Genomic DNA, 25,455 nt, shown 5'->3' with positions numbered 1-25,455 from the left:
AAATGAAAAGTAGATAACGTATATCTAGAAAGCTGATGTATGGGTGTATAAAGCCACTTGTTCCGCACTTGCAAGCTAACTTTAATTTGCCCCAAATAACACATGCAAAAGAAAATTCCTGCATGTTTTCTTTGGGTTATATCTACCAAATGGTTATATGTATGTAATATAACAGATGAAATTCATATCTTGTAATACTATTTTTTTAAAAAAAAAAATTTTTTTGGGGACGAACAGAATTTTGTAAAGACTAATTTTCGGGAGAACCTCTCTTTCTTACAAATTTCACCCATTTTACATCTGCATAATACGGCTATGATCTCTACTTTAGCATATACTTTTTATAATTGAATTTATGGGGGAAATAAAACAAATGTATAAATAAACTCCATTACTAAAGCGACGTGCTGGTTGTTTACGTAATTCCCAACATCACAGATATAGTCTTGGGACCTATGGATCGTTTCTACAATAGCTGTCTGGTTAATTAATTCCTGCTGGCCTTGGAAATCTAAACTCGGCAGTAGAAAAGGTCTTCTATTAGGCCAGATTTATCTAAGGTGTCCCTGAACACATGGTCTGTAGCAACACCCACGATTATTTCCAGATGTACTTACCAGGCACAACCGGAGTCAAGGCCATAGTGAACTTGAAGCACAGGGCTCTACGGAGCTTATCATTGTAATTCTGCACGAAGGAATGAATTTGCTTAGGTTTTCCATCAATTCCACACATGCATGACTGTGTGCAGAGATTAGGGAATATATAAATGGAACGATTTCCCTGGCCTGAAATTGCATGCAAAATGTCACGGTAGAAGTTACATTAAATAAACATTCCATTGGAATGTACTTTTTAGTAGATTTACCCTCAATGAACACTCGTACATTAATTACTGCAACATTGTAACACACCTGGCTTTCAGCCCAAATTCTCTCATCCTGCCAGACACAGTCCACACAGGGCTAAAGTGCGGATTAGCTTGCATGCAAGCGCATGCTGATAGGTGCACTCTTACTTGTGGGGGAAGGCATGTCCACTCTAGCAGAGAGAGCCTGCCACTTCTGTTGGCTCTGCAGAGCTAACTAAATTGGCAAGATAACCTCATTTTGTTATTTATGTAACTTATAAAAGTACCGATTTGAAATAGAAATCCGCACTTTTAAAAGCTGCCATTACCATAAGATGTCACACAAAATGTATTTGCAGTACCTGCTTTCTCTATCTAAATTTGAGACACCAGAACAGTCCGGGACGGCGCTGGATTCCACTTTATGCACTTATGGGAAAGGAAGCACCAGGGACCTCATGACACCATAACAACATCATTTCAAGTTGTTTTGCTGCCCAAACTGGTCCTTTAACTGATGGGACTTAATAAAAGGTTTAACCCCTTAAGGACCAAACTTCTGGAATAAAAGGGAATCATGACATGTCACACATGTCATGTGTCCTTAAGGGGTTAAATTATGGAACACATCTTGAATGTTTTTTTTTTGGTTTTATTAATTGGAATTCTTTTTCGAATTATGTGGGATACAATGCTCCACAGAGTTGAGGCAACATCTTGATCACCTTGCGTTAAGTGGACAATAGCTTTCTTTTTTAGTGGTTTAATACATTTTCTGTTCGTTTGGTGCAGAGCATAAGAACCTTTTTAATTAACTCAGGACTTAAAGCATTTCAATAAACACTCCTCAAACCAATCTTTTAATGTATTCACCAATAACAGAGGATGAGTGCATCATGATATTGGCATGTCTAATTGGTTAGTAGCCTCATCGCAAGAGTATTCACCACCTGTAGAAGGTGTCATATTTTTTTTTCTTCTTTATAATCCCTAGATAGAGCATGTTGCACAAGTATAGAGGAATCCTATATGTTTCTCAGTTAGAAAACAGTGGATATAATTGGGTCTGACAGATGATGTTAAAGGGACACTCCACCGTTCAAATACAAAAAGAAAAAAATATATGCAGCTGTCCAATCACAGACTTTGAGTGTCCCTTTAAGGCAACTGGCATGTTGGTCTAAAACACCAAGAGAGCATAAATGCTATATGTAATGTAATTGTATTTGTCGATATTCCAAACTATTAGAAGGATCTCGTATCAGTCTTGCCGTGAGCCCTTCAACCCGTGCCTTTCTGCTATAATTAGCACTATTATATCTGTGCTTGGCTTATACATTCCCTTGGTGGTATTGTGCTATTCTGTCCAGGGGAGATGGTTGGGTTTTCTCAATGTAAGAGGATGCATAGTTCATTACATTTCCTTACAAGGGGAACGGTCATTTCAAAGACATTTTCACCATTGAATAAAACGTTTATTTATTTATTTTAAATCGACGATCCCTTTATTTTAACTTCTTTTTTAACTTTTTTTTTTTTTCTTCATGAGATGCTCTGTTTTCTGTGAAACCAATGGTAACGTTTCTGCATTGCATCTTAATCCAGTTCAGACAAGGCAAATCCTGACTAAACATAACAATTGGAGAGGAGAAATAGACACATTGTTTCTCACCTTCACTGTGGTGACTGTCAAGTGCTTTTAACAATGATTGACAGGGAGCTAAGTTGGAGGCATCTAGTTACAAGTTTAAAAGGTGTGGTGTCCCACACATTTAATATTTATTTTTCCACACCTCACATATAATTTTTTTTTATTATTATTAAATATAGTCATACGTACACACCATACAAAAAAAAAAAAAATGAGTCACAGACTGACCTGTGTGGGTGCATTGTTCAGAACATGGGAAATCCATTAATATTTTAACTATGGCAGCAGTAATTAAAGGACCACTATAGGCACCCAGACCACTTCAGCTCAATGAAGTGGTCTGGGTGCCAGGTCCCCCTAGTTTTAACCCTGCAGCTGAAAACATTGCAGTTTCAAAAAAATTCTCTTTGAATTCTTACTTTAGCGAATAACCCTGAAAGAGGTTTTTTTAAACTAACGGGTACGCATGGCGGGAGGGTGGGGCTTTAAAAGTTTCGGCATTACTTTTTCCATCTAATTTTCAGTAAATGTTTGGTGGGATTTCTTAAAGTGGCTCTCTCTGTCTTTGCATAATTTGGAGATATGCAATTATGCAATGGGGTTATGTCCTATTTATCGTTGAATCCCCACTCTCATAATATTGTAAAGCGCTCTGGAATCTGTTGGCGCTATATAAATGGCGATAATAATAATAATTTAAAAAGCAATTGAAATAAAATGATAAACATTCAGCCCAGAGATTTTAATTAAAATATTCCTAGTTCCGAAACGTGTGTTGGCCAGGAAGGGTTAAAATAACTTAAATTCTTTTTCCAACTGTATCTAAATAAACGGAATCACCCCCCTTGAATGTATCTTTAAAAGAATGTCATGTCATTACCCATAATCCTAGTGTATAGTTCAACCACTGTGCGCTTGACAATAGAGTAACTGATGCATGCAATTCTACCTTTTGTTCTTGGTGGGTTTTTGTGTCTGTCTCCCCACTATAACAAAATACTTCCTTTTTCAACCTCCCTATACAATACAAATGTTTATTGTCTTTTAAATAACTTTCCACTGAACTGAAATTGTTTTCTTTTTCCTCTGCAGACTCCCATCTGAAACCAAATTTGCTCTTTCTGCCGCATTTTGATGCAGGGCTACTTTCTCTGGTAAGGACACATTCCTTTCTTATAATCTCTGTACAAATGCTGCTGTTTTATTCATTATTTTTCCACAGCCTTTTTTTTTTTTTTTTTTTTTATCCTCCTATCAACAAAGCTAGTGTTACAGTTTAAATATCTGATTCTAATGAAAGATAAATTACTTTTTGTCTCAAGGATGTGCACATTTTATTTCATCGGATAATTTTTGCTAAAGTTCAGAGATTTTAATTTGAGAAGAAAAAGGTTTTCTATTATTATTTTTGCCATTACTATAGCGCCAACAGATTCCGTAGCACTTTGCAATATTATGATAGGGGGGATTTAGCTATAAATAGGACAATTAAAATAAAACTTACAGGAACGATAGGTTGAAGAGGACCCTGCTCAAACAAGCTTACATTCTATAGGAGGTGGGGTGTAAAACTCAATTGGACAGGAAATGGCAATCAAAATAGGTTGGAGTGAAGCAGAGCTGGAGGAGAGAGTAGAGTGCTGCCCTTTAGGAGAGAGCAAGAGACAAGTATGTGAGGTAGAGGTTACTCTGGGATGCCTTTAGGCTTTCCTAAAGAGATGGGTTTTAAGGCACCTCTTACACGATTGAAGACTAAGGGAGAGCCTGATGGCGATAGGCAGGCTATTCCAGGCTATTGAGAAGTCCTGCAAGCATGAGTTGGCCGTACGGGTGAGAGCAGCGGACAGGAGAAGGTCATGGGCAGAGCGGAGAGACAGAGAAGGAGCATACCTATGGATCTGTGAAGAGATAACAGGGGCTAGAATTGACCAATGCTTTATAGGTATGGGTTAGCACTTTGAATTGACTCCTATAGGATGCAAGAAGCCAATGTAAGGACTGACAGAGGGGTGAGGTGTGAGAGGACCGACTAGGGAGGAAAATCAGTCTGGCGGCAACATTCATTACAGACTGTAGAGGGGCAATACGACTTTTGGGAAGACCAATTAGGAGAGAGTTACAATAATCCATGAGATCTTGTGTAAGATAGGGGCGAATGTGGGCTATGCTTTTAAGATGGAATCTACAGGATTTGGTTACATGCTGAATGTGATGATCAAAGGTGAGGCTAAAATCAAATATGACACCAAGACAGCGCGCTTGGAAGGATGGACTTATGTGGATACCACTAACTTCAAGGGAGAGCAAAAGAGGGGGTCAGTATTAGGATTATGGTACTTGGATCATCCATTTAACAAAAACTGCACTTCCACTAGAGCTATACAGTTCTACAAAAGCCGGATTCACCTCACTTTGCAGGACAGGGGCCTCAGTGACCCAGGTAATTTGGCAAAATGGTTGGTCGTATAACTGGGGAATGGCTCTAGAGAGCTTCTTATCAGTGGTGTACACATGACCCATGGGGCCCCAGTGCGAAAATTGATCCGTGACCCCCCCCCCCCGCTTTCTCTGCGCGGGCCGGGACCGCAACACATGGCGGCGGGCACCTGGTCGCAGGGGTCGCAGGGCTGCGACCACGGTATGTACGCCAGTGCATGCAGATGCACATACACTTAAAGGACCACTACAGACACGAAGATCACATCAGCTCAATGAAGTGGTCTGGGTGTCAGGTCCCTCTAGTTTTAACCCTGCAGCTGAAAGCATAGCAGTTTCAGAGAAGTTTTGTGTCATCTGCAAACACTGAAACATGACTTTCAATGCTGTCTTCAAGATCATTTATAAAAATGTTAAATAGAAGGGGTCCCAGAACAGACCCCTGAGGGACACCACTTGCCACCTCTGTCCAGCTTGAAAATTTACCATTAACGACAACTCTTTGTATTCTGTTTTTAAGCCAATGCTCTACCCAAGAACAAGCATTTTCATCGAGACCGATTTCCTTGAGTTTGAACACTAATCTTTTGAACACTAATCCTGATCTATACTTCTACTTACTTCTTCGTAGAACGCAATCAAGTTAGTTTGATATGACCTGTGCTTCATAAAACCGTGCTGATTTTTGCTGATAACCATATTCTTCTCAAGGAATTCTTGAATATTATCCCTTAATAACCTTTCAAATATTTTACCAGCCACAGAAGTTAAGCTCACAGGTCTATAATTTCCAGGCAAGGATTTTGAACCCTTTTTGAATATAGGAACCACATCTGCATTCCTCCAATCCCCCGGAACACTTCCTGAAAGAAAAGAATCTTGAAAGATTAAAAACAGAGGTTCACTTATTTCTACACTTAGTTCCTTAAGTACACGTGGATGGATACCGTCAGGCCCTGGAGCTTTGTTTATATTAACTTTCTTTAGTTGCTGCAGCACATTGTCGTGAGTTAACCAATTACAATTATTCTGCAAGTTTTTAGTAGCAATCATTTGCACATCTATTGCCATGGGTTCTTCTTTAATATATACGGAGGAGAAATAGTTAACTATTTCTAGCCCTAACTCTTGTGCCACTTTACCCCACTCCCTCTACAATGTTGGCTCGTTTGTTGGCTCTCTACACCTTCTGTTCCTGTACGTCCAACTGGTCTTGTTCCAAATCCTTGCCTGTTAGTCCACCTATTGTACAGCGCTGCGGAACTTGTCGCTTTAATAATAACAATAATATACCACTAAACAAAAAATGGAGTGTGAAAAGAAAACAACAACTCGGTAGAACGAGGCAAACACTTACAAATAGCAGAAAAATATAATATTCAATAAAAATACATGACACAAATATAACTAGAGTACACAAACAAGAGAGCTGTCTAATTGATTTCATGCCTAACATGGCACTAAATTGGTGCGGTTACTTAACATTGTATGACACCATTGTACTCCTGGCACCAAAACCACTACTGTTAGGCCTATTTTGATATTTAATAACGTTCTGTACAAAAATGTTGAGTGAATATTGAAATAAAATGTGACTTGGTTCCCAAATGGGTTACATTTTAGGTATTTTATACTATGTGTGTAATGCATGTACATTATACACTTAAAATTGTATAGTCTTAAGATGCTAAATGTTAATATCTCTGCAATGGAATATTGCAGGTAGAAACGCTAATGTTCAGCAAATGTCATTCCTTTGGGGAAATATGTTGACTTTGAATAATGATCATTGTGGATTTGGAACAAAAATGACCCAGTGCAAAGACTGCGGTTAGTTGACATAACGGTGAAAATATTTCTTATTGTATCTGAAGCTGAATATTTTATTTTGTTCCTTGTGTTTCAATGTTCAAAGAATGTAGACTTACCAGAGGCCACCTTTCAGTCTTGTAAATGGTTCAGTATTATCAAGGGTGGTTAACATAATGTGCCCTAACTTTTTAAGTGTAAAAGTATAATCAATCCAATGTGATAATCTATGAATAGAATAGACTTGCCAGCAGAATCGTAATATGTGAAGATAGGAAGTACAGTTTAAAAGAGTGCGGTTCAGATGCATTTGTTTGCACTGTGCCTTCTTTAAAACCGGCAGGATATTCGAAGACCATATCATATCAGTGAAGTTGCTAATCCACCGCAATAGAGCTATCACTCGGGTTACAGTGCCTACTACGTACATGGGAATTGTCACCTGCCTCGCTGAAAGACAAAGCCTTGATTAGAAGGCCGCTTGATCCAGATGTCGAGTGACAAAGCTCTGCAAGGTAGACCAGGTTACTTGACGATTCTTTGTATTCTCAGCATGACCGAATGACTAATACATTTCTCTTCCACTATAAGATTAACCATAAAATAAAAATAAAAAAAGGGAAAAGAGTAGACCTCCTATAAAAAAAAAAAAAATTGGTGTGAATAAGACCCACCACAAATACTTGCCAACCACAAGATGGAAAAGCTGAGCGGTTCATTTATTGCTGCACATTTTACTTTTTACGGCTAGTCAGTAGCTATTAAGGTTCCCTAATTATGTTAGTGGGGCCAGACTTGCACCTAGCCGCACCATTCTTTTTATGTTTATGAATACCACTTTACTACTTTGTGACTTTTTAATAGACCCAACGCCTACCATCTGGCGCTAAGTTATTCATTACTGCAGTGTGTAAACCCACATTCCCACTTAGGCAAACCGACAGGTCAAGAGCGTCCTTCCCGTTTCGCCTCCAGTTTTTCAACATCCCCAGTTTCTATATGTTGGTGGCAACCAAGGCGGACCTCACAGACCGGGAGGAAGCGTCCCACTTCATATCTTTATTACGAGACAGTGACCCCAGACAGACAGACAAACACACACAGCCCTACACCTCAAGTGAAATGATATTCCATGATTTAAAAAAGGTGGCCCAAGATATATTCTGCCTGCAAGAAACTCATTTTAAATTCATCCCCTCTCTGAGATCGGTAGAATACCTCTTCCAATTCCATTCAATGCTGTGCTCCAAGACTAAGGGGGTGTTTCCATACTCATTAGTAGACGTGTGTCCTTTTACAAAATATAGTCAGTGGGTAGATGAGAAAGACAGATATATTATTTTGGTATGCACTATAAATAACAAACTTTACATGATGATCAACATATATGCCCCTAATAAAGAACTGCAAAATTTCATACGCAAAATAGTATCTAAATTATCCACGGTTCAATTGGGCATAGTGATCATTTTGTGGGCATGTGAACCAATTTTGATCAATTCCATATAATAAATAGTATCAGACAAGACTACCCTTTGTCTTTAATTCTCTATGTTCTTGTTTTAGAGCCTCTGGCAGCCTTGATCGGGGCAGACCCAAACATACATGGAATAGGTGTAGACAAAGAAGAATACAAAACCTTTGACCGGTCACGTTGGGCATATTATAAAGCACATAGAGCTTGCTGAAGTGCTTTATGGGTGAGGAGTATTTCTATGAGAAATCAGCATTTTATAAACTTACTAGGGAACACCCACCTGACTATCAAACAGCCAGACAGGATTCCTTCCTACTTCTGTTAGCTCCCCTGAGCTAAAAGGCATGGCAGGCAGGCTCTACTTGAGTGTGCCTGCCTCCCCACTCACCATCTCCTCAGCTCCAGACCTCAGAACAAACGTGAGCGCATGCACACGAGCCGGCCCACGCACCTGTATCTGCGTGTGCATGAACAAGCACGCGAACATGAGCTGCATGTGTGCAACAATTCAGAGGCTTCTCTATGAGAAATCTCAGATTTTATTTTAGATTTTTTTTTTTCCTTTTAAAGAGACTGCTAGTCTCTTTCAGGAAAACAAAAGGGCTTGCTAAGGCTGTAGTTCACAATATCTGCAGCCTTTGTTAAGTTCTTTTAAGATAATGGATACATGGGGGGGGGGGGGGACTTTAACAGGCATCAGGCTCCACAGGCAAATGCATGTGGGTAGAATGGTCATGTTATATACTGCTTTGTAAAGCTGTAGCCACCAATAACCCGACCCCTCCCCCAAAATGTCTGTTACTCCTCTTATTTTATCCCCCTTTTATTTATTTAGATATTCGTGTGTTCTAATTCTGACAATGGACACATTTGTTAGAACCACATTGTAATTGTATTTACACCTCATCTCCATAGATACATGCACAGTGTACTAACCAATGGAAACACGTGTACCTTTACTAATGCATGGTTATTCATGCACATCTGACAAATGTTGTATTCATTTCTATGTACGTGCAGATAATTACAATAAAAGTTGTCAGATTGAAAAATAAAACCTTCAGCGGCTGGGTGGTTGGCTGCACCATTCCTTAACTGTAAGCAACATGTTGGTCATTCTACATTCAGCAGACAAATGCCCGGAGTATAGGGTTGGTTGATTCGACCAAAGCCTGACGTTTACTATTTGATGGCTATTCACTAAAGTGAGAATTGTCAGGAATTCAAAGTGAATTTTACATTTAAGGGGACACTCCATTACCTACATAAAACAAAAATAAAAACCACTGTTTAGTAGATATACCACCAATGAAGACATGCATGCATGCTTTCAATTTTTTTTTCCATTGACTGTATATCTAAAAACTGCTTGCAAAATCTGCAGATCTTTTATCTGCAGCCATTGTAAGCCCTCCCCTTCTACCCACTTCCAGACTGTTGATGTCCAATCAAAGACTGCCCAATGCAGCTCAGTGAGAAGTCTTTGCAAGGCAGGTGCTCTGGGCAATTGCTGTACCTTGAGTTTAGCTCCATTGAGCTAACCAAACCAGGAAGTAACCTGACAAGTTGTCTTAACTGAAAGCCATGGAAGTGTAACAAGGTCAATTTATAGAAGTGCCAATTGCTATTAAAACCTGCACTTTGTAAAATGAAAAAAAGAGGACACATTCTTCACACATTAAGCACTTCAGCTAAAGTGTTAAAGAGCTTCAGCTAGTTAAAGTGATTTTGGTGTGCGGAGTATCCATTTAAGGCCAAAATATGACCGCTGGAAGCATAGCTGCTTTAGAGATTTTTCCAACTTGGCTATTATGATCTTAAATTTGAAATTCATAGATTTTTTTTTAACAATTATCACTTTAGTAAATAACCCTGTTAATGTTCTGGGCTACCCACGACCAAGCCGCAGTTTACAGTGTAACAAACAATTTTGTATATGGCTGGTAATTTCGGGTAACAGATTAAAATGGATTATTTAGGCTTTTGATTATGATCACATAGTGATTTCTAGAACCTTAGCTGGGATATGGTAAAGCTTTCATTATAACAAAAATATGACCATGTATATTGCATTTTCTGAGTGTCAGCTGAGCACTGTCAGCCAATAAGTGAAGTTCGGCACTGCAGGCCTTTGCTCGAGAGAATTAACAGAAACTCCTGCTTAGTAGCTTTCAGCTCTTCGACTTTAGCAATGGAGGCAATGAGCGACACTCGGCACACCTCAAGTAAAGTGTCAAACCGTTCGAAAACCGTAGTGCTTATTGTGCTGGGAGTGTTTGTTTCCATGGCAAATGTGTTTCGGCGAATCATATGACGGCTCTGTAAAGATTGTAGATTCCAAATATGCTAGTCTGAGCTGCCTTGAATTCTAGTTATGGGACTCTGAATTTATTACCTGTGACTGCTCTGCCCTTTGACTTTCCCTTTTATCTCCTTTTAAGTAGTGTGTATTGTCCTCTTACCTCAATAAAAAAAATGTTTCTTCTTCTAGTAAAAGACTTTCCGGAAACAGAAAAAAACAGCTTCACCTGTGGACTATGTCACCATGGGAGTTATAGCCCACACCCTCTCCAGAGCAAGGTGTTTTTCTATGGCTGAAACTGACAATTCCATTCATACATTTGCTAGCGATTTAGTTGGTATTTTCACCCTATGAATCATGTTTTTTTGTAAATGTTTATATTAAATCTGATCTAGATTATGCGGTATCTCCTCTCCATATAATACTCTAAAACATTAAGGAACCCTGTTCTTATATCATGTGCCATGCCACTTCCCCAATTTATTGGATGGTAATACGACAATGTGTCAGCTCCACTGCTGAATTCGATTTTCATTTAGTTAGTTTATTAACCTCGAATCTGAGAATACCACAGTTACATCACACAGGGATACCGCACGTCGGCTGTGAGTACTGTTCGCTTTCTCTATACTCTGTGACCTCCAGATCTGTTCTCAAACATCCACTGCTTGTATTTATTAGTCATCAAACAGCTGGAGGTTTTTGGGTTTTTTTTTTTTTGCTGAAGAAAGTTTTCACTATTTGAGATCATTTCTGTTCTCTGTTAGTGTATGCTGAGTCTGTTCTTACATAGGCGTTCCAGCTACAATAATACATTGATCTGCTTTTTATGGTCGATATATATTAAGGAATTGGCAAATGGAATTTAGTTAAGTGCAGGCACAGCCAGGGGATACATTGCATTGCAGAAGGAGAACAGGAAGAGTGGGCAGTAAGTGGTGATTTTTTTTTTTTATATTGAAAAAGAACACTTTTCTGTCTGACAAAATGGCAGAAAGTCTGATAAATCTAATCTGTTGACAAAAACTGGCATACGTTGGAAAATAACAGTTAGGGCTCAAAAGGAGCAACAGCTGAAAAAGGGAAAAAAAGACAGAGATGCAATAAATCGTGCCAAATAGTAGCTGAAAATTAGATGTAAAAGTGTCGGCAACACATAGATCTTCATTGGTTCTGTCTTGCCTTTTCTCTTTACCCTTTCTAGTTTATAACAATGTACAGGAAACTCCGATGCAGAGGAGTGGTTAATCCAGCAGCATGAATTTATGAATTTCTACATTTCATTTATCAGCACTCACAAACGCAGATTTGGTAAAAAAAAAAAAATCCTTTGAGGCGACAGTCCCCCTTCAAATAGTTTGTGAAGTCCTTTAATTCTCTGAATGCTGCATATTTAGATATGATGCAAAAGGCTTAAAGGGACACTACAGTCACCAAAAAAAAAAAACTGCGTAATGTAATTGTTCTGCTGTCTATAGCCTGCCCCTGCAGGGTTTTTAGTGTAAACACTTTGTTGATTTAATGCATCTATATGAGGAGATGCTGATTGGCCAGTGCAGTGTTTTGCCGCACATGCGCAATAGTCTCCCAATGCTGCCTATTAAAAAAAAAAATTGGATTGACAGAAAATTTGATCATCTCAGCCATGGAGGCCAAGTGCGGGAGAGAGGTTGAGTAAAAACACCTTTTTACATGTTTGTGTTCCCGACGCTATAGTGTTCCTTTAAGAATTCTCAGTTTGTCAGGTTTTTTGGTGTTTTTATTTATTTATTTTTTTATTTATATTTTTGTATACATCAAGTTGCATTGACAAAAACAGGCATTGTAGTTTTCACCTAGAATCACCTCACCAGTCTTTTTATAGAACAAGCAGGTGTTCCCAAGGTCCTGGACACTGTGTGTAAGTACCGTATATTCTGTAATGTGTGTGTTAGTTCACGGGACTGTACTATGCTGTAGGGCAGAAAGCGGTTTGCGGAGGATGATATGTCAGTCGTACATCCTCTTTGGTCCCCTAGGCTTGCAGCCATAAATTAGTTGAGCTAAATGCAAGCTGCATTCTGCCTGTGTTCAGTGTTAAAACATCTGTTTGCTGACAGATCTGTTTGTTGGAGATTTACCCAAGACTTATCTTTATTTAACGTAGGATTAAAATGCCAGAATTGTGCAAAGAATACTTGCCCAAGGTGAAAAGGGCCGTTTCTAAACGTGGGGAAATATTGCAGTTTATAGATTAAAAAGAGTGAAAAGGAAGCCAAAACTTTTCTAACTTGGCAGAGATGACGGGCAAAAATTTGGATTGGCATAAAATAACCAGCTAGAATAATGAGCAAGATCTGAATTTATGAAGAGATCTATGAATACATTCACCAAAACCTGTTGCTTTCTATCCTATTAATGTGAATCTAGCCAATTAAATCGTACTCAATCGTATCTATTGAATCTATCTAATTTATATCTCTACTGAATAAAATCTTTTCATCTGTTAAATCTACTTAATCCATCTATTGAATCTAATCTATCTCTATTACTTTTCACTTAGTATTAAAAATCTTGCGATCCTAGTTAATTCTTTATGTATTTAGGTATTATTTTTCTTCTTCTTGTGAGATAGTTTCTGTAACTCTTGGTCTGCCATTGCCATTTATTTTCTCAGGGTTTTTTTTATGTGTGCGCATGCACATGTGCATTAAGATTGTATAAGTACATGAATGAAATTGTGTAAGGTTTAAAATTCCGCTGTGGCTGATATTGGCCATCTCGCAGTTTACACTGATTGAAGTCTGGCAAACAGGAACAGCTTGTGAACTGTAAAGGCTGATGGTTGATTTATTCCTCTGGTGCCTTGCTGCACATTGGGGATATACCTGAGGAAATAGGAGCCAACTATACTCTTCAGACATTGCTGCTGGATATTACAAGAGACTGAATCATGTGCAAAGTTCCAGCGATGCCTTGTCGCGACGGGAGGATTGTGAGTGTCCCGCACTCAGTCACTGGGCGCCATGTGGATCTCGTTACCTGAGGAATCGGGGACATGCCCGACTCCTCTCCCGGCCGCCTGCTAATTGCGGGTACCCTTTGTTCCATAATTACTGTGTGCCCCACGCTGCCCCATGGTTCCCCTAGGGTGTCAGAACCCTGGGGAATCCATGGTAACATATTCAGGGGCAGTGTGGGGAACAAGAAGTTGGGTGACCAGATGGACATAGCGTCCTATCCACCTATGGAGCATAGACATCTATCTGCACTATAGGGGCCTCCTGATTATATAGATGCAGAGGTCCCCACTTCCTTTCCCCTACTTAAGCACAGACCACTATGGGCTCTGTGCCCAGTTTTGGGAACTCCCTAGAGTGCCTAGACGTGCCTTGGTAAACCCTTACCTGCCTGTACCTGCCTTAGTTAAACCCTTGTCTGCCTGTACCTTCCTTTGTTAACCTCTGTCTGCCTGGACCAGTGTTGGACCTTACTTTTTGTTTTGCTGGTCCTGTCTTGCACTGTTTGGACTTGCAAATAGCGCAAGACACTATTGTTCTCTGACTTTTCAGTTAATGCCACTTGTTTAATCAATATAGACTTTAAGTTCAGTGACTGTGCTTTGTCCAAATCTCTGCATACTGAGCCCATTCACCACAAAACCGTGACATGTCTACATTAATCTATATATTTCAAACTATTTTACGCTTTAATTTACGTAACTGGACTGGAAGATCAAGCTTAAAAATATAAAGTATTTAATAAAAGGTTGGCTTTTATTTAAAATAGATAACTGGATACATATCCTAATGTATTTTTATTTATTTTTTCTCCCTATATTATGTTATCCTAATACACAATATTGTCCCATCCATTCCCCTACACTCTGCCGAAGACCTATGTCTATCCTCTGCCCGTAATCCCACCTCTAATGCTTGCCTTAAAGATTACGGTGTAGGTCTTCTTTGTATTCACTGAAATAATAATGCTTTTTTTTATCCTATTATATATTAAATATGTGTTTTTCAATTCTATTTTCGTATCTACCTTTGATAATACTATGATATAAAGCCTGCAGCAGCTTAATAAACTTTACTGAGCGTAGGTTTCTGGTCTGTTATTTGCTTTGCTATACTGTTGGATGTAACAAGCTGATTGCCATAGTGACCCTCTCGTGAGAGTTGGTTTGGGTGATGATAAAACATATTTAACAGGTTGTCATAGGCACCAATTGCAGAGGGATGATTCACCTCAAGAGGCGAAACAAGCCTATTATATTAAATGGAAGCAGACCACTTAATTGAATGATGCCCATTGCAGATCTCCCGATATTGATCACTTCTTTGTAAATCATATTCTGCCTGAACGTGATGGGTGTTGCATTCTAATCACAACTAAGGGGACATTTTGAATGAGTTTTCTGTGACCTGAAATAGTAACCATATTACTCACAGATTACTATGCTTACCTTTTTAATGGAGTTCACACCCGTGGCTTTTGATCTATGAGAATGAAACGAAAAAAAAAAAAAAATTCCACAACATCGAAGTATTATTCCATCTGCCTTTTCTGTTGCTGATTGTAATATCTGCTATCCTCAAGTCTCATTGTGTAACATTGCATCCTTTGTACAGTCCTGTTAAAGATCAAGCTTCCCTAAGAGCTATTTAAATTGACCTTATTGTGCAATTATACTTTATAGTCCCTAAAATGCCTTTTTTTTTTTTTTCTAGTTTATTAAATGCACCTTCATTGGCTTACCAAATGCAAGAGGCGTACGGTTTTGATTGCTGTATAATACTGTTTATTATGTTTAGGGGTTAACCTGGCACCTGTGTAATTTAAATTACAAGAAGGTCACTTTTATTCTGGAGCTGATCTCCGGCCTCTCTTCCTATTCACTGGTCTCCTGTTACGGAGCACTCCCTTTCTGACTACCTAAGGAGTCTCCTGGGGGTTTCATTCTTTGTCTAGCCGTTATTTCTCTTCTCACAGTTCCGAACTGTTTATTATTCCCATCATCATCAAATGTCTACTCACTCGACATGCTGTCTACTGTCTAAATGCTTATTTCTGACATGATTCTCAATTGCACATGTGATGTGTTAACGCATAAAATGAGTGGCAGTACAGCCCGTACGATTTGCTTCTCTTGTGTTAATATGCTTGGATATTGTACTTTATTTCTGCTTGTAATATGCGATTTCCACTCATAAAAAAAAAAAAAAATTGATTTACAAAACAAATAAAGTATAAGAAGGTCTCTCTAAATTTTAATGTAATAACACAGGACAATGTGGCTCTTTATTCAGATGCATATATAACATTTCAAACAGAAGCAAGTAAAGGTAAAAACATTGAGTCTTTCTGTTTTATTGGACCTTATTTATAGATCAAATGGCATATTTTTTTTCTGAACGCCCAAGTAATAACCATAAAGAAGAACATTATATAGATGCTTTCTGTAAATACCATTCAAATTCCAAAAAGGGCCTCTAGTGGCTGTCTGGAAGGCAGCCGCCACTAGAGGTGGAGTTAAGCTTAAAGGAACACTATAGTCACCTAAATGACTTTGGCTAAATAAAGCAGTTTTAGAGTATAGATCATTCCCCTGACAATTTCACTGCTCAATTCCCTGTCATTTAGGAGTTAAATCACTTTGTTTCTGTTTATGCAGCACTAGCCACACCTCTCCTGGCTATGATTGACAGAGCCTGCATGGGAAAAAAACTGGTTTCACTTTCAAACAGATGTAATTTACCTTAAATAATTGTATCTTAATCTCTAAATTGAACTTTAATCACATACAGGAGGCTCTTGTAGGGTCTAGCAAGCTATTAACATAGCAGGGGATAAGAAAATCTTAATTAAACAGAACTTGCAATAAAGAAAGCCTAAATAGGGCTCTCTTTACAGGAAGTGTTTATGGAAGGCTGTGCAAGTCACATGCAGGGAGGTGTGACTAGGGTTCATAAACAAAGGGATTTAACTCCTAAATGGCAGAGGATTGAGCAGTGAGGCTGCAGGGGCATGTTCTATACACCAAAACTGCTTCATTAAGCTAAAGTTGTTCAAGTGACTATAGTGTCCCTTTAAGCTTGCAACATAATTACTGCAGTTTCTCTGAAACTGCTATTTATTTTACATTGCAGGGTTAAGGGGACAGGGTACTGCACCTAAATCACTTTAATGAGACAAAGTGCTCTGGGTGCCCATAGTGTTCCTTTTAACTCCTGAGTGTGACTGGCCATGTGCAATTGACAGTGAGCATAGCATGCATTCATGCCAGGCTTATTTTCCTTTTTTTTTAGTATGGGCCCACCCCCCTTGGGAGTTACCGGGTTTGGCCCTCCGGCTCTCATTTTCCCATAATTCTCAGCCACTTGGAATTCTAGAAGGACTAAGTTAACCACAGTCCATTGGTCAATGGAAGTTAAGATTGGTATGTAGTTCCAAACGTTGCCATGTATTGCCTTATTTATTGATCTTTATGAAAATGGTAGTCGCTCATTGTATGTACGGTAATAAATATGGAAAAGGGAGTTATCCTTGATAGGACCAGAATGGATTCTTTTTGGTGGCAACACGGCTGTATGGGAGGAAGGGAATGTGCACTGGCTGCAGTGTGTAAATCATCCGACCCTTTCGAATAAAAGGTTATACAGATGGAAGGATAACATTGTAATACAATGCAAACACAAACTGGAAATGCATAGGCTACTTACAAAACCCAACAAACGCTTTGTACCAAAAGAGATCTCTCTGCGGATCTGTGAAAAGCTTGTTATAGAACTGATAACTAAGCAAGGATAACCCCTTAAGACTCTACAGCTTGCCTTTGAATGCTAGAAAGGTTAAGGTTACTCATGTAAAATGCAAGTGTTGGCAAAAACAACTTATTTTAAAAAAAAAAAATTTTTTTCCTTTCTAAATGTTCGTGTGACTGTGCTAAAACAATCTGTTCTGTTAGCAGACCTATCGTCCAGAAGTGCGGAGAAGGTTTTAGTTTTTTTTTTAATTTTGAATTCTTTATTATGATGAACGTTTAAAGGGAAACGGTCACTTTTATGCCATTAATTAAAAAATAGGAGATTGGAACAGTTTATAGCAATGACTGTCAGGGAGCTATGACAGACACCCATCTGTAGGATAAAATGTTTTACTTTTTTTTTACACTTATTTGCTTTTTTCACACCTAATATTAAATATCCTGGAAAGGGGCCATTCCCCTTGAAGTGTTGTATGATATCTTTATTTTTATTTTTTTCTACCTGGTAAAATATTTTATAAATAAATATTCATTGGTAATTGATATGAGTTCATCGAAACACAGATAATCCTATCTTTGCTCTACAAGGATTCATTATTAAGGAAGTGTAGCAAAACGCATAGTTCGCATTTTGTAGATTTAATTTATTTTGGAGTTTTCAGTGCATATATGATATATTTAATAAACGTAGAAACTTCAAGTACCGGTATTTAAAAATTATGTCTTTTTTTAACTTAATGTTTTTTTTTTTTTTCTTCTTCTTCTTCTTACCAGTCCCAGTGTGTTAAATGGGCTTATTAGTTATTTAAGGGACTCTATAGTCACCCAGACGATTTTGGCTGTTTGAAGTGGTCTGGGTGCAGTGATCCTGTCCCCTCGGGTGACGGCTGAGGAGGCGGGACGCCAATCCAGGGACATCGGAGCTGAAATCGGTTAAGTACAGTAAGGGTTTGTTTTTTAACTCTTGCAGTGCTGGAGGGCGGTGGCCAGCGGGTAGTACAGTACTAGGAATACAGATTTTAATTCCTAGCACTATAGTGTCCCTTTAAGAAAATTGATCTACTAGTGTTCACAGAATACAAAACAATAAAAATACGTTCTCAGTAGAAACTCGCTATGGTTTTTTTTTTTATTTTTTTTTTTTCTAAAATGAAGAGATGAAAATGTTTGTGTGTTGTAGTGGTTATGGTGTCAAGAGTGATCCGGTGCTCCCCCTCCCCCCCATGTAAGTAGTCAAACTGTTTGAGAGCAGTATGGCCTCTTACCTGGGATTGGCTAGGTGGCAGCCAGAAGCTCCCTGCCTGTGCTGCGCTAGTCGGTGCTGGCCTCACACTGTATGTGCTGGGAATTGACAGGCCCTTTTTTAAGGGAGTACTCATCACATGTCCTACGTATGTCTGTAAAATCAATGCATCTAGTAAAACACATTACAGTGCTACTTGTAAGTAATTACAAGACAGCTTATGAATATGGATATATGAGTTGCAGCTCAGCAGTGATACCTTACAAGTTAATTGGCTAATAGAAAAACACTGTGTGGTATAACTGCATTCTATTTTATGTAGATGTAATTGGCACCATGAAAATGCCTGTGTTTATGATGTATTCGTTATATAAAGCTTTAATGTGTTTATTTTATAAACCGATGCTGTTTTTATTTAAACTCAACATTTTATATGTACTACTGTGTCCCTAAGAATATTTTTATTAACAAACTTCTGCCAAAGAATCTCTCTCTGTAGTTGTGGGGAGGAGAAGGCCTTCCTGCCTTTTCTCTTTTTTTTTTTTACAGAGCATGGTTACCACATTGGATGCTGAACGTTTGTATGAAGTTTGCCTTATTTGGGAGACTCTCTAAGCACCATAACTGCTTCATCTCATTGACTTGCTTATGTGTCTAAGATCCTGGTATGATCCTTCCATGCAGTATTAAATTGTTTTTAATGTTTTGTTTAGCAAAAAAAAAAGTCCTCCGCAATCCATTCCTTCTGTGCTGCTTGGGCTAATGAGCAGCAGTGGGTGGCTTTGATTGGCTGCGAGTATCAGCTGACCTCTTTCAGCCTACCACAATGCCAATTACTAGAATGAATTGGTATGGGTACAAGGAAGTGTAAAATCTCTGCCATAACCACACCTCCATTGGGGGCGGAACTATGGGTAGCCATGGACCCTCATTCAGCGTTAATCTGCTTGAAAATGGTTTAACACTGAATGGAGGAATAATACCAGGGGACAGGGAACTACAGGAACTATAACACATTGCATGGGATGAAATTGTTATAGTGCCTACAGTGTGTTTTTAACTGCTAAGTTATTTGGTGCTGGGTTTCAATTTTAATTTGGGAATTTAAGAACAATAAATAAATTGTGCGTGTGTGTGCGGGGGTGGGCTCGTGTCGAGATCCCTTAGACTTAGCCCAGTGATTATACAGTACTGCTACCTCAAAGATAGCAAAGCATTATGGGCAAAATAACAGGCAAGAAGGTAACCTGTGGCTGTAGTGGTTATGGTTCCAGGAGTGCCTTGGCATCCATTCAACGTGAATAGTCAATCCGTTTTGTTAAGCCGGGGTTCGCTGGGAGCAGGGCTAATTAAATTGGATTATTAAAGTCGTAGAACTGTGTATTAACGTTATCCATTTATTGGTTTCCTCGAGGTTAGTCGGGTACATTGTGTGGGCACAGAAAGGGTTTGGATGAAGAATCCATTTGTTTCTTTGAGTATGTTTATACAATGTGTCTTTGTGCATAGCATGCAGGGGAATTGCATTAAGCCATTAGCGGAATAGATGCATTCCCAGCTCCAGGCTTCCCTTTTAATTAACGGTATACCTACTGGAAAGGATTGAATGCTCTAAAAGCCAGGATATGTTAAACTGCAGCTGCTCTTTGTTTTCTTTTTGTGTGCAGTTTGTATTTCTATAGCAATGAATGTGTATATTTCCACCACGGCCTCGTTTGAACCACGTGGATATTATTGTAGCCGTCTAAGTGCTCATTGTAGCGTCGTTAGTTAATTCTTACAGATTATCTCTTCATGTGTGGGGAGCATCCTTGTCACAGTTTTACTGCTTTAATTGGATGATACGGATTGAGATGTTGTATGTACAATTGTTTATATTTATTTATTTTTTTAAAGCATTTTTGTGTTTTTGCTTGTTTTTGGAATTGGTCAATCTTTTCTGTTGCCTTTATTTTCTTTTTGTCAAACAAACCGTTTAATAGAATCGGAAATGATCCCCTGGTAGGACTGTCAAACCCCCATCCCCTAAATGCTAATAATTATTACTAAAATGTAAAAACTGCCAAGTGAAAGTACACATTTTTAGGCTGAAATTAAATTGTTGGGTTGGAACATTTTTCCAGTTTGGCTTATTTAGTTTTAGGTTTGTGATTTCCTTGTTAGTTATGGTAGTTAAAAATAGATAGATAAGATAGCTGTGACATTCGCCCTAACCTTTTATTAAGGAAGAACACATCAGGTACCATTGAACCAGTCCACATTGCCTGCCCTTTGCGTAACTGCAGTTCATTATACTTATTAAGCTCTAAACACTAGACCCCCCCCCCCGCCAGCCCTGATGCAATAGTTAGGCCGCTACATGACATTGAACCATGCATTCACGTTGGAAAGACGAAACCCGATTTGGCCGCCTGATCGCCCCATTAAGCCACACACCACAAAGGGGAACTGCAGCACACTGATATATGAGGCGCTTACAGCACAGTCCAAATTCATGTATATGAATGTCTAATTAAAGCTTTACACGTCTCATTTTTTGACACAGCCTTCATTGTATAACTACTGGCGAATTTATTTTACAATTATAACAATTTGAGTTACCACCTTACCTACGCGTATATTTAACTTTGTTCTACATCTTTAATACTTTTGCGATGCCCTTTTCAAATGTCGCTTACAACAAAAACAAAAATTGTGCATTGTATTTCTATGTTATGCCACACAAAAACGATGTTTACTGCTATATAATGGGTGCCTGCCGTTGGGGCATGGCACACACGTGTGTAACTGTTAACCTATATGCACTCAAAAATAAAGAATTATAAAAAAAAAAAAAAAAAAAAAATAGATAGATAAATGATCGATTAATAAAATCTGATTTCCTTGAGTGTGATTTTTTTTTTTTTTGTCTGTTTTTTCTTTTAATACAAAGGTGCTCCTCTTCAACTGCCGACCGTGTCGGCTGTCAGGATGGACTCATGGACTCAACCCGGAGTCTAAGAAAGTCAGATGGGGGAGAAATACAGAGAAATACTTTGTCTCAGTATTTCAGGGAAATCCCAACACAGTCTGTCAGTCAGAGTATTTTATGATTTCTATCTCTATAAAATATTATTTTTTCCCATATTAAATTGTTCTCCAATTACCAGTGATTAACCTGCTAAACTGGAGATCCTTCACCTTGCAGTAATTGTAATCATAATGCCTGTATATGGCCCTTAATTTAATAATGCTTTTATAATGATCACTATTTATTAGAAAAACGTTTCAAATTATTCATTTACAGAAGTCTCCATCTATTTGAGATTATTTGAAAAGCATATCCAAAAATATGAAATAAAGGCCTGTTATTCCTAATGGTATAGTATCTGTGTTGATATAACTGTTGAATGGAAACTATAGGAACAATAGATTTTCCCTCCTTCATCAGCATGCTTGCTGACTCATCCATGATCTCATCCAATGCAATGCTTTCCTTGGAGAAGCATTGAGGTCAATATGTGCATGCATAATAAAATGCTACTATGAGCAACCTGTGATTGAAGAATAGAGTTTGACTCCCTTTGGAGGTGCAAGCGCCTCTAGTGGCGGTCAGCAATGTTTAACATTAAAGGGCTAAGATCACCAGACCACTGCACCCATACTCCTTCACTGAGATGAAGTGGTTTGGCTGCCTTTAGTGTCCCTTTAAACTAATCTGAAAATTAATTATTCTAAATATGAAATAGTCATAGCGGATGGTCGCACTGATCTGAGCTCCGCACGACGCTGGCCCGACAAAGCTAAGAAAAAAGCATAACGCAGATTCCAAAAGACCCACCTAACGCACTGCACCATGGCTAACCCGAAGCAGAAAAAGCAGACTGAAAAAACGGACCGATCCGGATTTTTTTCAGGCCTCACGGAACGAGACCAAGATGGCGACGGCGGGAATGACACAGTGCCGCTGCAGTCCTCCCCTGGGCCGCAAAACCTGCCTGTCACGCAGGATTTCCTGCAGAATTGTCTGGACGACATGTCCAGCAAAATTCTCACATCGATACAGAGCACCCTGCGGGAACTCCGCACAGAAGTGCAGGACCTGGGAGACAGGACGGCACATATGGAACAGAGAGTGGAAGAACAAGCCGCTGCACAAAATGACATGGCTGACCAAGTGCAACACATGCAGCAACAACTGGAATTCACCCAGCGCAAGGTCATGGACCTGGAGGATCGCTCTCGGTGCCAAAACCTGCAAATTAGGGGCATCTCTGAAGAAGTGAAGCAGCAAGATCTCCATGCGTTCCTGATAGGGTACTTCAAAGAATTGGTGCCAGACCTACCCGCAGAGGTACTGCTTTTAGACAGGTACCACAGGGTTCAAAAGCCAACGTTCCTACCACAAGACTCTCCCAGGGACGTGCTCACACACCTGCATTACTTCCATGTGAAAGAGGCACTACTCCAAGCCACGAGTGGAGGACGTGAACTACCACAGAACTACAGACACATCAAATTATTCACTGATCTATCGGCGGCCACGCTACAGAAGAGAAAATAATTTAAAGACATCACAGAAGCATTGCAACAGAACAACGTACAATACAGATGGGGCTACCCAATCCGCCTTTTGATAAGGAGAAATGGTACGGTGACGACGGCCAACACACCTGAGGAGGGTCGGAAACTCCTGCGCAGCTGGAACATCGCAACGAATCCAGAGGGGAAGACCACTGTCACACATAACAGAATGTCACCGGAGTGGAAAAGACCAAAGAAATTAACTGACCTACAAATTTATAAACTTTGCGGCGGAAGCAAACTAGGTCCCGACCAAGATTGGACATTCAGCGAGTTGCAAGTATAAACACAATACATAATTACATGACACGAGGCTATACCAAAATTTAGGCTGCACCACACACATGCAAACCGAGGAAACAACACACAGACAAAATAGAGCGCACGAGAGGGCTCATATGGGTAAAAAGTGCCTATTGATAGGGCAGTGCACAGACATAACAAAAAAATAGGAAAAAGGTAACCGAGGTCACATCCACATGTGGTATCAAACCACCAATGTACGTAAGGACGAAACTCAGACCCCATCCGCTTCCAAAGTTAGGCGGTCAACATACGACACAGACACGGCTGTCAAGAGATAAATGACAGCACACATCGGGCTCAGCGAGCTCACCCACTAATCTCTAATTAGCAAAAACACACACAACAACCACGTTCCCACTCGGCACTATCTAGTTAGTGCCTCACCCTTCATTAGGCAATGTAAACAGCTCTTAATGTTACTGTATATATGTTAAATGTTGTAAGGTTTTATTCATATGTTATGAAAAATGATTGCATTACTGTTACACCCTACCTACACCCTCTATCAAACCCACATCCTCCAGACAGGGGCCAGATTGCAGGACAACCCACAAACACAGGACACGAGCAACCCTGGGAGAGCTTATACCCAAGCAAGGGGACTCCCAGGGAGCACAGTCGGTCACGCAGGGAAAAAGCAGCGGGGCTGCTGCACGAACTTTTAGGATCAAGATAAACCCCAGAGAAGGAAAAACCTGCAGACAAATCTAGTCAACCAATGACCCACAATACAAACCACTAGTAAACCCAATAGAACATGAAAATATATTGTCATAATGTAAAAGGGTTGAATACCCCGGTCAAACGACACTGCCTGATCAGAGATCTGCGCAAAATACGCCCCGATGTTGTATGCTTACAAGAAACCCACCTTAAACAGACCACAACCACAAGCTAGGATCATAGGGAAAGCTAGCGCACTGAAACAGAAATCTCAGGCAAAACTGAAAGGCTGGCTGAAAACACTATACTGCCTCAACAAACAAAACCAACTAACCCCGTCACTGATGTTACAAACACAAATAAAGGACAAACTAAATGAAATTAGGGAACATGACCTGGCAAAAATGGGATTTAGCCTTCGAAAACTCAAAGCGATGCAATGTACACAGGGGAACAGGGCGAGCAAACTCCTAGCTAGAAGACTAACACAAAAAAAGCATGAACACCAAGATCCCATATCTACTAAACTCGAAAAGGGAGAAAAGGGTGACACCTAAGGAAATCAGTGACATATTTGCGGACTACTACACGACCCTGTACAATTTAGGGCAAGACCCAAACACTACGCAGCCAACCCCTGGGAACATAGAACGCTATCTGGACAGTATAACCTTACCCTCACTAACAGAGGAACAAATAACCGCCCTGCAAGCCCCTATAACTGAGGTGGAGGTTCTGCAGGCCATCACACGTCTCCCCCCTGGGAAGGCACCAGGGCCAGACGGTCTCACGAACGCCTACTATAAGAAATTTGCCAGACCCCTGACCCCACACCTAGCCAACCTGTTTAATGTCTCCACGCAAAAAGAGAAAGCCCCCGCAGATATGCTAGAAGCCCATATTGTTACATTACCCAAGCCAGGGAAACCCCCCACATGCAGCCAAAACTTTAGACCGATTTCGCTGCTCAACACAGACACCAAGTTATATGCAAAAGTCCAAGCCACCAGGCTAACTCACATCATCCCCACACTGATACATGACGACCAAGTGGGCTTCACCACAGGTAGACAAGGGTCTGACAACACAAGGAAGGTGGTGGACCTAGTGCACAGCTTGCTTCGGAACCAAGGAGGGGGAGTTCTACTCTCCCTGGATGCCGAAAAAGCTTTTGATCGTCTTAACTGCCCATTTCTAGAAGCTGTGCTCCGTAAATACAAATTCCCCCAAGGGTTCTTGAGCGCAGTAAAGGCGCTGTATTCCCACCCCAGAGCAAGAGTACTCAATGCTGGATTTATGTCTAAACAAATTACGATAACTAATGGGTCGAGACAGGGATGTCCCTTATCCCCGCTACTGTACATTCTAGCGCTGGAACCACTGGCAGCAGCCATAAGAGCAGACCGA

General features: G+C 39.7%; 1 protein-coding gene across 1 annotated transcript in view; it reads left to right on the top strand.

The window, feature by feature from the left end:
• Nucleotides 1–25,455, top strand: part of HPCAL1 (hippocalcin like 1) — a 204,524-nt gene that overhangs the window by 68,520 nt on the left and 110,549 nt on the right. The window contains exon 2 of the mRNA XM_063442164.1: nt 3,594–3,655. The gene's annotated coding sequence lies outside the window, so the exon portion shown is untranslated. The remainder of the gene's footprint in view (nt 1–3,593; nt 3,656–25,455) is intronic.

Source organism: Pelobates fuscus, chromosome 2 (genome assembly GCF_036172605.1).
Source record: "Pelobates fuscus isolate aPelFus1 chromosome 2, aPelFus1.pri, whole genome shotgun sequence".
NCBI classification, from domain to species: Eukaryota; Metazoa; Chordata; class Amphibia; order Anura; family Pelobatidae; genus Pelobates; species Pelobates fuscus.
Note: the sequence above shows the minus strand (reverse complement) of the source record. Positions and strands in the feature narration are given on the sequence as shown.